The sequence below is a fragment of the Coregonus lavaretus genome (genome assembly GCF_964263955.1).
Source record: "Coregonus lavaretus genome assembly, chromosome: 8".
NCBI classification, from domain to species: domain Eukaryota; kingdom Metazoa; phylum Chordata; class Actinopteri; order Salmoniformes; family Salmonidae; genus Coregonus; species Coregonus lavaretus.
The window spans coordinates 14,778,715-14,793,543 of NC_139995.1; positions in this window are offsets into that span (position 1 = coordinate 14,778,715).

Here is a 14,829-nt window from a genome sequence, read left to right on the forward strand (position 1 = left end):
TCATTATCTTTTTAATGGGACATGTTTTCCTAATCCCTCAGAGGAGGTATAATGGCAATGCAGATGCCTCAGAGCACAGGTCCTCTGACAATGAGCTGTTAGTGTGTTAGATAAGCAGCACCCCAGCTCAAAGAGAACCTTCCCTTCTCTGATGTGTTCTCACAAGCTAGGTTTCCATCCAGTTGGTGACAGATTTTCATGCAAATATTCTAAAATCCGCATAAAAACAATATGTGCATTTTCCCACCAGAGATCTTTTTCCATCAAATTGACTTGTTGCAGATAGAAAGCTGTGCATGATGATGTAGTGCATCACATTCTCAACTCTACTGATTGTTTTGTCACAAATAAATGTTTGCGTTATATAGCGAATGTGCCCACCATGGTCTTTGCACATGAGCTCTAGCCAAGCTTGCAGACACAGTGTGGGTAGGCTACCTACATGATGAGATTCTTATTATGGACAAAAGAGAGAGATTATTTTTATTTGTCAAACAGCAGCCAAGCATCGATCATCGTGTCACCAGAATAAGTACCTCGATATTTATTGGAAAGCAGCATCAAGCTCATCACCGTGCCCTTTCACCAACCTGTGATGTTCATCATTTATTTAATCTGTAGCCTAATAAACTGCATGCTTCCCCGAGTCACAGTGGGAGGACCACACAACATACGTGACTCCTAGTTTACTTAGATATGATGGTTATTAATATTTGCGCATAAACGCGTTTCCACCGCTATTTCTCACATAATAATTTGAGTTAATAAAGCTGCATACAAACATGGTCTCTTTTTTGCTTTCTTGAGTAAGGCAGCTCCAAAATGCAGGTGTTTCAGCCTAGCTCAGTGCTTCCTGTGGTGGTGGGGCAGCCAGCGGAAATTACGGAGCGTAGAGGTTGGTAATGTTCTCTAGTTGCGCCGTGATTGGCTCAGTGTTCTGTCACTCATTGGGACACTACGTCACTGCAAAATCTACGGGGAGAGCTCGGAAATTCAAGCCCCTTGGGTGCTGCCATAGAGTTACATTAGAAGTGCCCATCCAAGAAGGCTCAAGGTCATTGGCCACAGATAAAATGATGTCAAATTACGTTATATCTACCATAGCTTTGATTGGACTGATCATGTCAACATCATACTTTCAAAATCTTAGCTAGCAAGCTAGCAGTCATCATCATGACTCAAGTCGACAATCTACTGGCAAATCCTTTTCAATCCTTGTCATATTAAGAGAAATTATGAAGATAAATTATAGATAAAATGTTTTGGTGCAAATTCAACAATGAGTGGTTTGGAAGGAATCAGTGGCTAACTGCAAGTGCTGCAAAGCAATCACTAGCCTTCTATTAAGTGGAGTGGGTGTGTGGTCCAAGTCTGGGTTTAAAGGTCTCTTTTCAACATTCGCCATGCTGTCAATCCAGCATGACTTCTACAGCGTTCAAAACAACTGGAAACTCGGAACTGGGAAATCTCAGACTTCAGTGAGTTCAAGACAACTGGGAACTCTGAAAATAATGAGCTCTGACTGGGAAAATAGGTGCACATGTAGCCTATAGCCTGTTTTAGAGAAATGTCATCATCAAATATTTTAAGAGCTTTCATTGTCTACTTATATGCCACCTTTATTTATCCTACGGTTCTGCCTTCGTGTACAGGGAGGATACTGTAAGAACGGCTCATGTTCTAAATTTTATCGCTGTATATTGCAAAAGTGCTGAACAAATAGTTATATTGACTACGTCTGTCCTAGCTCGCTCATTAATGTCTTATTCGAAATTACAGTTTGCCTCTTATCCACTCATCGTCCCCTTATGCCATAGTTTGTACATCTCAACTGTCAGTAGAAACCACATTTGTTTAAGCAAGTCAGCCATATCAGCTATGTTTTTTTTAAAGGCAGTAAATGAGGCTGAATGAACTATTTCGCTGCCAGACAAGGCCCCGCTGATAGCCATGTGTAGCAGTGGTAAGGATTCACTCCATGGTGCTGAAAAGAAAGCTCTGCTTTTGGGACAGCTTTATGTAGGCCCTAACAGTTTGTGGGCACAGTTTGTCACCGTTATAGTACATTTCATGTATTGTATAGTGTTGTGTTGTGTTGTGTTGTGTAATGGCTTTGCTGGCATGCACCTAAACAAAATATGGGGAGTTTGCCCCACCAAGATTTACATGCTAAAATCGCCACTGGTAATCATTTTTTTAAATAATTTTTTTTATTTTACCTTTATTTAACTAGGCAAGTCAGTTAAGAACAAATTCTTATTTACAATGATGGCCTACACCGGCCAAACCCGGACAACGCTGGGCCAATTGTGCGCCGCCCTATGGGACTCCCAATCACGGCCGGTTGTGATACAGCCTAGAAAAGAACCAGGGGGTCTGTAGTGACGCCTCAAGCACTGAGATGCAGTGCCTTAGACCGCTGCTGGTAATCATAGAAGACGTGCATTGGTGTTTGAATCACTAAAAAGGTATATGGTGTACAATTTTTGCATACTGTATGTTTGTCAGCTTGGAAGTTTAAACAAAACTTGAGAATTTGTCATTACTGGTTATAATTGGTTTATGGCATCATCAGGCCCCAGGTACGGAGGGCATTGTGACAGTCAACATGCATGGATGAACCCTACATCATGCTACTGGTGGTCATGGGAACTGAATTTCCCACCTGATTTTCATGTTCAACGAGGCTGCTTCTCTGAACTTAACCTTACAAAGAGCTGGATGATATTGCAATATTGAGATGAAGAGTAAAGTAAAGATGAATGATATGAATAACTATTTTGCTGCCTTTGTGGAGAAAGATTAAACATATCTTCGATAGCCCATATATGGTTAATGCCACTGTCATAAAAGAGTCCAGAACATTAAAAGACATTTACTAACTTCTCTCGTGTTACCATTTCCAGAATTTATATGACAGGTCCTCAAGAATGTCCAAGGCATATCTCAAATGACAATTCTTCCAAAATATTTAAAGCTACAATTTGTTACTTTTTGGGCTATCCGACCAAATTAATAATAATAATAATATAATAATATGCCATTTAGCAGACGCTTTTATCCAAAGCGACTTACAGTCATGTGTGCATACATTTTTACGTACATTTACGTGCATTTTTAAAATTTTAAAATTTCACCTTTATTTAACCAGGTATGCCAGTTGAGAACAAGTTCTCATTTACATCTGCGACCTGGCCAAGATAATGCAAAGCAGTGCGATAAAAACAACAACACAGAGTTACATATGCGGTAAAAAAACATAAAGTCAAAAAAATACAACTGAAAATATATATACAGTGTGTGCAAATGTAGCAAGTTATGGAGGTAAGGCAATAAATAGGCTATAGTGCAAAATAATTACAATTAGTATTAACACTGGAAAGAGATTATGTGCAAATAGAGATACTGGGGTGCAAAAGAGCAAAATAAATAACAATATAGGGATGAGGTAGTTGGGTGGGCTAATTTCAGATGGGCTGTGTACAGGTGCAGTGATCGGTAAGGTGCTCTGACAACTGATGCTTAAAGTTAGTGAGGGAGATAAGAGTCTCCAGCTTCAGAGATTTTTGCAATTCGTTCCAGTCATTGGCAGCAGAGAACTGGAAGGAATGGCGGCCAAAGGAGGTGTTGGCTTTGGGAATGACCAGTGAGATATACCTGCTGGAGCGCAGACTACGGGTGGGTGCTGCTATGGTGACCAATGAGCTAAGCATACATTTTTACATACACATGTAATTTATAGATCTTTCATTCCTGTTAAAAGCAAGTCTAAGAAGCAGTAGATCTGTTCTATGTGTGCTATTTCTATGCTTCCCATTCTGAAGTTTCGTTTTTGAGTCTTTTACTTTCGGTTTTGTACACCAGCTTCAAACAGCTGAATATATAATACTTTGGGTTATGGAAAATATATTTCACAGCGGTTTAGATGACTGAAATTAGGCGGCGAACGATTCAAATTTTGGCAACCAGGAAATGAAGGCGCGATTTCTGCATAGTGCATCTTTAAGAGGGGTTGTCGTAAGTACAGTGCCTTGCAAAAGTATTCATCCCCCTTGGCGTTTTTTCCTATTTTGTTGCATTACAACCTGTAATTGAAATGGATTTTAATTTTGATTTAATGTAATGGACATGCACAAAATAGTCCAAATTGGTGAAGTGAAATGAAAGAAATAGAAAACAATGCTCTCTTGGCAGGTTTGTTGTGGTGCCATATTCTTTCCATTTTGTAATAATGGATTTAATGGTGCTCCGTGGGATGTTCAAAGTTTCGGATATTTTTTTATATCCCAAGCCTGATCTGTACTTCTCCACAACTTTGTCCCTGACCTGTTTGGAGAGCTCCTTGGTCTTCATGGTGCCGCTTGCTTGGTGGTGCCCCTTGCTTAGTGGTGTTGCAGACTCTGGGGCCTTTCAGAACAGGTATGTATATACAGTGAGGGAAAAAAGTATTTGATCCCCTGCTGATTTTGTACGTTTGTCCACTGACAAAGACATGATCAGTCTATAATATTAACGGTAGGTTTATTTGAACAGTGAGAGACAGAATAACAACAACAAAATCCAGAAAAACGCATGTCAAAAATGTTATAAATTGATTTGCATTTTAATGAGGGAAATAAGTATTTGACCCCCTCTCAATCAGAAAGATTTCTGGCTCCCAGGTGTCTTTTATACAGGTAACGAGCTGAGATTAGGAGCACACTCTTAAAGGGAGTATTCCTAATCTCAGTTTGTTACCTGTATAAAAGACACCTGTCCACAGAAGCAATCAATCAATCAGATTCCAAACTCTCCACCATGGCCAAGACCAAAGAGCTCTCCAAGGATGTCAGGGACAAGATTGTAGACCTACACAAGGCTGGAATGGGCTACAAGACCACCGCCAAGCAGCTTGGTGAGAAGGTGACAACAGTTGGTGCGATTATTCGCAAATGGAAGAAACACAAAATAACTGTCAATCTCCCTCGGCAATGATCATGAGAATGGTGAGGAATCAGCCCAGAACTACATGGGAGGATCTTGTCAATTATCTCAAGGCAGCTGGGACCATAGTCACCAAGAAAACAATTGGTAACACACTACGCCGTGAAGGACTGAAATCCTGCAGCGCCCGCAAGGTCCCCCTGCTCAAGAAAGCACATATACAGGCCAGTCTGAAGTTTGCCAATGATCATCTGAATGATTCAGAGGAGAACTGGGTGAAAGTGTTGTGGTCAGATGAGACCAAAATCGAGCTTTTTGCCATCAACTCAACTCGCCATGTTTGGAGGAGGAGGAATACTGCCTATGACCCCAAGAACACCATCCCCACTGTCAAACATGGAGGTGGAAACATTATGCTTTGGGGGTGTTTTTCTGCTAAGGGGACAGGACAACTTCACCTCATCAAAGGGACAATGGACGGGGCCATGTACCGTCAAATCTTGGGTGAGAACCTCCTTACCTCAGCCAGGGCATTGAAAATGGGTCGTGGATGGGTATTCCAGCATGACAATGACCCAAAACACACGGCCAAGGCAACAAAGGAGTGGCTCAAGAAAAAGCACATTAAGGTCCTGGAATGACCTAGCCAGTCTCCAGACCTTAATCCCATAGAAAATCTGTGGAGGGAGCTGAAGGTTCGAGTTGCCAAACGTCAGCCTCAAAACCTTAATGACTTGGAGAAGATCTGCAAAGAGGAGTGGGACAAAATCCCTCCTGAGATGTGTGCAAACCTGGTGGCCAACTACAAGAAACGTCTGACCTCTGTGATTGCCAACAAGGGTTTTGCCACCAAGTACTAAGTCATGTTTTGCAGAGGGGTCAAATACTTATTTCCCTCATTAAAATGCAAATCAATTTATAACATTTTTGACATGCGTTTTCCTGGATTTTGTTGTTGTTATTCTGTCTCTCAGTTCAAATAAACCTACCATTAAAATTATAGACTGATCATGTCTTTGTCAGTGGGCAAACGTACAAAATCAGCAGGGGATCAAATACTTTTTTTCCTCACTGTATATATATATATATATATATTTATATATATACTGAGATCATGTGACACTTAGATTGCACACAGGTGGACTTTATTTAACTAATTATGTGACTTCTGAAGGTAATTGGTTGCACCAGATCTTATTTAGGGGCTTCATAGCAAAGGGGGTGAATACATATGCACGCACCACTTTTCCGTTATTTATTTTGTAAGTTATTTCTTTCATTTCACTTCACCAATTTGGACTATTTTGTGCATGTCCATTACATGAAATCCATATAAAAATTAATTTCATTTACAGGTTATAATGCAACAAAATAGGAAAAATGCCAAGGGGGATGAATACTTTTGCAAGGCACTGTATTTCACCCCAGGAAACTACACAGGCTGATTCCCCTACAAAATTATACACGTTTCATTATTATTTTATGGCACCAAGCTTAGTGGTCTGTTCACTATGGTCCACACATTGCTGCTTAGGCCAGGTGCCACAAAGAAGATTCTAGACCTTCATTCTCCTGTCAAGCATGGTGAGCAAAATGGCCTTTTACAAATTATTTGGCACACCAGTCAACACTCTCACTCAGTGGACAGCTCCACAGAATGTACACTCGCTGCCAAACATAGTCTGCGAGAAACCAGGGCAAACATTGCTGGTATGGGTCATAATCTCACCTAGGAGCTGTAGAACCGCTCATGCCTTCAGTTTTGACATTTGCACATCTCTCGGTTTGACAGAAAACTTCCGATTGAATCAGTCAGTATTACAATATTGCTACAGGAATCTATATAACAGTACTGTGTCCCACATTTAAAGTAAACAACATTTGATTATAAAAGTACAGTAGTTAACCAGGATGAGTGTTTTTCTCTTGTCTTTATTGACCTTTTTTACCTTTGTGTTTAATTTGTAAGATCGGACCATTCTGAGATGAACGGGAGGATGGATCGTGTAGCAAGCACTTATCCTCTCTGTGTGGCAACACAGGGTTTTTCAAAGCCCCTCAAAATGCTTACACGGAGATGTGACACAAAGTGTTATCACTGGCTCCCCGTTCTAAACTTATCAGATGTGACTGCTGAGTATGACAAGTGGTCATCACGGCCCATTAAACATGGGGCTGCCAGGGGCTGCTCCATGGAGGCAATTTAATGTCCAAATGCTACACACTAAGGCCTAAAGTCTAATAGACAATAACACTGACCCTTTCACTCATTTGCTGAGTAAATGCAAGCAGTTCTGTATCCATGCAACATATTTTGTTCTGAGGAAACATGTATGATTTACATTTCTAATGTGTCTAAAAGAGTATGACCCATAATTTACATATTGATTGGCCAATCCCTAACAGAAAAAACAAATACATTTCACGTGATTTTATGTCAAATTAATGTGATAACGTGTGACAAGATGTAAAAGAAATGTGATAAAATTAAACTACACGTGAAAATATGATCTCGTGAAATAAATGTGATAACATGGGGATGCAAAATTTCAACATAGTTTTTCACGTGAAAATGCAATTCCACATGTGAGAGTTAGATTTTAACGTGAAGGGAAAAAAATACATACAGTGGGGAAAAAAGTATTTAGTCAGCCACCAATTGTGCAAGTTCTCCCACTTAAAAAGATGAGAGGCCTGTAATTTTCATCATAGGTACACGTCAACTATGACAGACAAATTGAGAAATTTTTTCTCCAGAAAATCACATTGTAGGATTTTTAATGAATTTATTTGCAAATTATGGTGGAAAATAAGTATTTGGTCACCTACAAACAAGCAAGATTTCTGGCTCTCACAGACCTGTAACTTCTTCTTTAAGAGGCTCCTCTGTCCTCCACTCGTTACCTGTATTAATGGCACCTGTTTGAACTTGTTATCAGTATAAAAGACACCTGTCCACAACCTCAAAATGTCACACTCCAAACTCCACTATGGCCAAGACCAAAGAGCTGTCAAAGGACACCAGAAACAAAATTGTAGACCTGCACCAGGCTGGGAAGACTGAATCTGCAATAGGTAAGCAGCTTGGTTTGAAGAAATCAACTGTGGGAGCAATTATTAGGAAATGGAAGACATACAAGACCACTGATAATCTCCCTCGATCTGGGGCTCCAAGCAAGATCTCACCCCATGGGGTCAAAATGATCACAAGAACGGTGAGCAAAAATCCCAGAACCACACGGGGGGACCTAGTGAATGACCTGCAGAGAGCTGGGACCAAAGTAACAAAGCCTACCATCAGTAACACACTACGCCGCCAGGGATTCAAATCCTGCAGTGCCAGACGTGTCCCCCTGCTTAAGCCAGTACATGTCCAGACCCGTCTGAAGTTTGCTAGAGTGCATTTGGATGATCCAGAAGAGGATTGGGAGAATGTCATATGGTCAGATGAAACCAAAATATAACTTTTTGGTAAAAACTCAACTCGTCGTGTTTGGAGGACAAAGAATGCTGAGTTGCATCCAAAGAACACCATACCTACTGTGAAGCATGGGGGTGGAAACATCATGCTTTGGGGCTGTTTTTCTGCAAAGGGACCAGGACGACTGATCCGTGTAAAGGAAAGAATGAATGGGGCCATGTATCGTGAGATTTTGAGTGAAAACCTCCTTCCATCAGCAAGGGCATTGAAGATGAAACGTGGCTGGGTCTTTCAGCATGACAATGATCCCAAACACACCGCCCGGGCAACGAAGGAGTGGCTTCGTAAGAAGCATTTCAAGGTCCTGGAGTGGCCTAGCCAGTCTCCAGATCTCAACCCCATAGAAAATCTTTGGAGGGAGTTGAAAGTCCGTGTTGCCCAGCGACAGCCCCAAAACATCACTGCTCTAGAGGAGATCTGCATGGAGGAATGGGCCAAAATATCAGCAACAGTGTGTGAAAACCTTGTGAAGACTTACAGAAAATGTTTGACCTGTGTCATTGCCAACAAAGGGTATATAACAAAGTATTGAGAAACTTTTGTTATTGACCAAATACTTATTTTCCACCATAATTTGCAAATAAATTCATAAAAAATCCTACAATGTGATTTTCTGGATTTTTTTCTCTCATTTTGTCTGTCATAGTTGACGTGTACCTATGATGAAAATTACAGGCCTCTCTCATCTTTTTAAGTGGGAGAACTTGCACAATTGGTGGCTGACTAAATACTTTTTTTCCCCACTGTATATTCATGGAGAGTGAAGCAAGGGAACTAAGACAATTATATAAATAAAAAAATTTTAAACTAGGGATAATGTAGCTTTGTTAGAAGTATTATGGACATACTATCGTAATAAATAAACTGAACATACATGACTTTACTAGAGCAATTTAGGATGGTTAATGTTGTTACGTTAGTTTTTAAACCCTATGGTAGAGGTTAATGTAGAACGCTGTTTGAGAGTGTGTTATTTGGTCTGCTAGTAAAACATGGAAGAATGTCCATGTTTTTGTCTGCGGGTGTTAGCAACTGGGTATCGCTGAAACGTTAGAGCGCTGTAAGGGACATAATGGGTTAAGTTACGTGTACAAGGATCAGTGGCATGATAATTTACTACTGACTTTTCAATGTGACCCCACCTGGGATTTGAACTCAAAACTTTTGGGATACGCTGATCTTTCTGCTACACCACAAAGTCTGTAGCGTTCCCCCACACATTAATTACCTATAATACATCAAGGTATAGTTGTCTAATGTTGGTGGGGCATATTATTCTGATTTAATGTTACTCCTGAATCACTATGAGAAATATAACCGTTTTTATTTTGTGTATTTTTAACAAAGCTGAGATTTACTTTGAAGTCCAAAGTGTATGAATACACGGGAAATCAGTCATTGACACAGACATGGTGGCGTAGCAGGAAGATCTGAATGCCATGAACCGAGAGGTTCTAAGTTCAAATACCAGGTGAGGACATGTTGACTAATAATTACAGTATAAATTAACGTACTGTATGTCAAATATGTAAGTTGAAAAAACACTATGTTAAAAGCACTGTTTGTGTGTGTATCCTACTGACTCAGTTTTGTTTGCAGGGCATCACCTGTGAAATCTCATGAAAAAATATTCACATGTGTGTTATGTGATCATGTGAAATATCATCATTCCAAAAACACATGGTTTCACATTATTTCAAATGTGAAACTTCATGTGAAATATCATCACGTGAAGTGTTCCAAAAACACATTCGATTTCCGACATGTGAAATCATGTTATTTTCCACATGTGAAATCATGTGGTTTTTCCGTAAGGGTTCAGCAAACACTGACAATCGAATGTAATAAATGCATTTTCATAGATAGCAGTTATATGATACAGATATAATACAAAATCAAACCAAATTGGGAAACAAGATAAGAAAGCATTAACAGTCTATGAGCTGAGCTGTATTGTTTGTGCTGCCTGCACTGTTCTGGCTTCCCTGAACATCAGTGTCCCTCAGAGGGAGAAGTGACAGCTGAGATTTAAATGGAGTCTATGTCAGTTCTACCTGAAGATTCTCTCTCTCCGCTAATCTGATGAGATTCCCATTCGTCCTCTCCCCCGTCGTATTGCCTCATTGCTGCAGCAGCAGGTGCTGTCAACACAGTTTCCTCTCTCCAGTGTCAGACGTCATTTTCAGGTAGGTGTCAATTTCTGTCGGATATCAGTCTACAGCACAGTCATATTAATGCAATTTGGATCTGACTCCACAAGGATGCATGCGGCAAAATATATGATTGGACATTTGTCATATTTGACCTGAAAATCCCTTTGGAAAGGTGATGGGTTTCTAGTAACATTTGTTTTTGCAATGTGTGCAGAAAATAGTGACCTGATGAGTGCTAGACTACAGAGGTAGTAAAAGTTTGCTAAGTAATTATCAGATTTACATTTACATTTACATTTTAGTCATTTAGCAGACGCTCTTATCCAGAGCGACTTACAGTTAGCACATGTGCAGGAATTGTATGCACAATTAATGCACTACTTACCAGACATTGTTGTGTGGTAGGCCGTCTTGGTGGTTGTGCAGTGAGGAGGCAGGATAGTAGTTTTTTTTTTCTCCCACTTGCAGTTATGGTCTCCGGTATTTTGGTTGTTGATCACCTGAGAGTTTGTGGTCTGTTTCCAATCATGCAATTGTTTCTAACATTGCAAGGGAGAATACTGACATTTAAAAATAAATATGAAGTTCTCTGCCTACATTTAAGAACATAGTTCAGGTGACACCACCATTTACTTAAGTGATAATGCCCGAGAAGCCGGTGTTTGGAGGATATATTGGCACGGGTGTTGTTAGGTGCCTTGGGGTCTTATCAATTTATATTATGACAGTTAGCAAAGTTTGATCTCTGACAAAATCTTTCAAAGAATAAGCATTCCTCCAAAAAAAGGTTGCATAGTCAACTTACACACAGCACTGACACACACACTTAACCCACCAGACATGCCACCAGGGGTCTTTTCACAGTCCCCAGGTCCAGAACAAATTCAAGGAAATGTACAGTATTATACAGTTCCATGAGTGCATGGAACTCCCTTTCATCTTATATATGGCAAGTGAACAGCAAACCTGGTTTCAAAAAACAAATAAAGCAACACCTCACGGCACAACGCCTCTCCCCATGTGACCTACTTGTTGTGTGTATGTACTGACATGTATGTTAACTGATAGATGCACACACACACACACACACACACACACACACACACACACACACACACACACACACACACACTACATGTTAATGTTTTTAAATGTATGTAAATTGTAAAGTATTTTGTCTGTAATGTCTTTTTCGTTATGTGTCGGACCCCAGTAAGACTAGCTGTCGCTACTGGCATCAGCTAATGGGGATCCTAATAAATCAAATAAAATCCTCCAAAATTACAATATTTCTATGAAATGAAGGGTTATGAAATGAATTGAAAGATGCATTGTGCAACATATGCTCCTTCTCCCTGTATAGGTACCAACCGCTTCATTCCACCATCTGCACTCTTATTGCTAAACTTGTCATTGATGTTATTTTTGATCGTTCCTATTTAAATCACAGATGGATCTTAATCCAATTTACTTGTTTGTACAACTCACAAGTGGCTGCTTAGAGCGTTTTGTCTTCAAGCAAAGCTCTGGGCTATTGAGGCTAACCTGAACAGTTTATATAAACATTACTTTCAGTTTATATTACATGATCAGCCAGCTCAGGAAATGATTCTATTGTTTCACAAACCAAGAGAGGAATTCAGCATGGACAAAAGAGGCCAGCTTCTAATTCACTAAAGTGTTCAGGTTCATTAAATGCATTACTGTGCTTCACTGCTAAAAGCTATGGATCAGTGGTAAGTGGATGGGCATCTTAAGGTCATGAATGTACTATAATAGGAAAGGCTAGCTATCTATAGGGGGTATTTGTCCTGTTAATGGACATTTTTTGTGTATTGTAACGGTTCAGAAAGGAAATGCAAGAGGTCTACATTTAAAACATGCAGTACTTGTATGGCAACACAGAATCTACATGTTGCTCTTCTCACTGATATTCAATGAACTGCAGCAGACAAGAAATCGTTTTACCTGCCACCCTGTAGGTTAAATTGCCTGTGTACCTGCTCTTTGGAGATAGGCTCTTATCTTATGTTGACTATGTTGGCAGGGAGCAGCAGCATGGTCTTGGCGTCTGGTGTCCAATGGTGTGGTGTAGTGTGGTGTTAAAGCCAGATTTACATAGATAAATTATTTCCTATCTTCAAGACGAACTTTAGATTGAATTGGGGACTAAGTTTCTGTTCAAGGAAAAAACGTCCACTGAAACCATTAGGAAGGTCAATAGCAATCAACAGCTTTGTTGATTGGCATTCAATCTAGAGGGAAATTGGTCCTTGATCAAAATTACTCTGGTGAAGATGTAACACTAACTTAATTAATAAGATGTTCCAGATTTATTTAACAGACATCAGGACTTGCTATTTAACCAAACCTTGTTGATTAAATAGGATGACGTTTGTGAGATTAGATTGTGTCAGAGAACAGTTGAGATCTGAAAGGAACTGTAATATCCTCAATTTCTATCCTTGATATTAAGCATTCTTCAGAACGTTCACGTTGACATAGCATACAGCTCACTGACAATATTGCCAGTTCTTCAGCTCCAAATAGCCTACCTTAGGAATGCCAGTGTGTCAGTACCATAGGTTCAATTACAACCAACAGGCAGGACTTATCGCATAGCTGCACATTAGCACTGGATTTCTTAAAACAGGAGATTACATGCACCTGCGTGTTAAAACAAACTTGCTTGCAACCAAAAACCCACAATAGTAGTGATTGGGTGATACAAAGTTAGGCTGGATAGCAAGTTACATTTAGATTTTCAAAGGGTTAAAGATCAAATCTGGTGAAAATGAGCATAATGGAAATAGTGATATAATAGTTTAGGTCAAATATCCTGAAATTCTCAACAAAAACTTAGTGCATTATCAAACAAACACTTAGATAATGGAATGGAGCCATTAATAGTTACTTTTCATAGTTATTATGCTTTAAAAAATGTGGTCTGTAGCACCACCAAGGACACAGAAAACTGTGGGAGATTTTACCTGACTTTCTGGGCCAGAGATATTGAAACTGTAATGTAATTTTTAAGGGGTAAAATGTACAAGCAGCCAAATAGGATAGTCACATTCTGACCAAATTTACTGAACATATCAATATAAACTGACTATGTAATCATACATACTGTCACGGCCGTCTTGAAAGGAAGCGGACCAAAGCGCAGCGTTTGTGGCGAACATGACTTTAATAGATGACGCACAAAATACAAAACAAAAGACGACTCATGAAGTCCACGGTTAACTAACCGAAACGGAACAAAAACCCACAACCACAAGGTGAAAACACACAGTATAAATATGGCTCCCAATCAGAGATAACGAGCCGACAGCTGACACTCGTTACCTCCGATTGGGAGTCACTGACCAAACACGGAAACAAAACCAAAACCAAACACAACAAATGAACACACCCTATACCCAACACAACCAAATGAATACACCCTGGCTCAAACAACACAGTCCCGGAGCCAGAGCGTGACAGTACCCCCCCCTAAAGGCGCGGACTGCGACCGCGCCTCAATACGGGCTAAACAAGGGAGGGCTGGGCGGGCATACCTCCTCGGCGGTGGTTCTGGCTCCGGTCGTGGTCCCCACCCCACCATAGTCACTACCCGCTTTCGTCGCCTCCTCCAACTGACCCCCACCGGATTAAGGGGCAGCACCGGACTAAGAGGCAGCACCGGACTAAATGGCGGATCCTGGCTGGCTGGCTCTGGCGGATCCTGGCTGGCGGAAGGCTCTGGCTGATCCTGTCTGGCGGAAGGCTCTGGCTGATCCTGTCTGGCGGAAGGCTCTGGCTGATCCTGTCTGGCGGAAGGCTCTGGCTGATCCTGTCTGGCGGAAGGCTCTGGCTGATCCTGTCTGGCGGAAGGCTCTAGCGGCTCCGGTCTGGCGGACGGCTCTGAAGGCTCATGGCAGACGGGCGGCTTATGCAGCGCTTGGCAGACGGACAGTTCAGACGGCGTTGGGCAGACAGGCAGTTCAGGCGCCGTTGGGCAGACGGGCAGTTCAGGCGCCGTTGGGCAGACGGCAGACTCTGGCCGGGCGACGCGCACCGTAGACTTGGTGCGGGTGGCAGGAACAGGCCGGACCGGGCTGGCGACGCGCACCGTAGACTTGGTGCGGGTGGCAGGAACAGGCCGGACCGGGCTGGCGACGCGCACCGTAGACTTGGTGCGGGTGGCAGGAACAGGCCGGACCGGGCTGGCGACGCGCACCGTAGACTTGGTGCGGGTGGCAGGAACAGGCCGGACCGGGCTGGCGACGC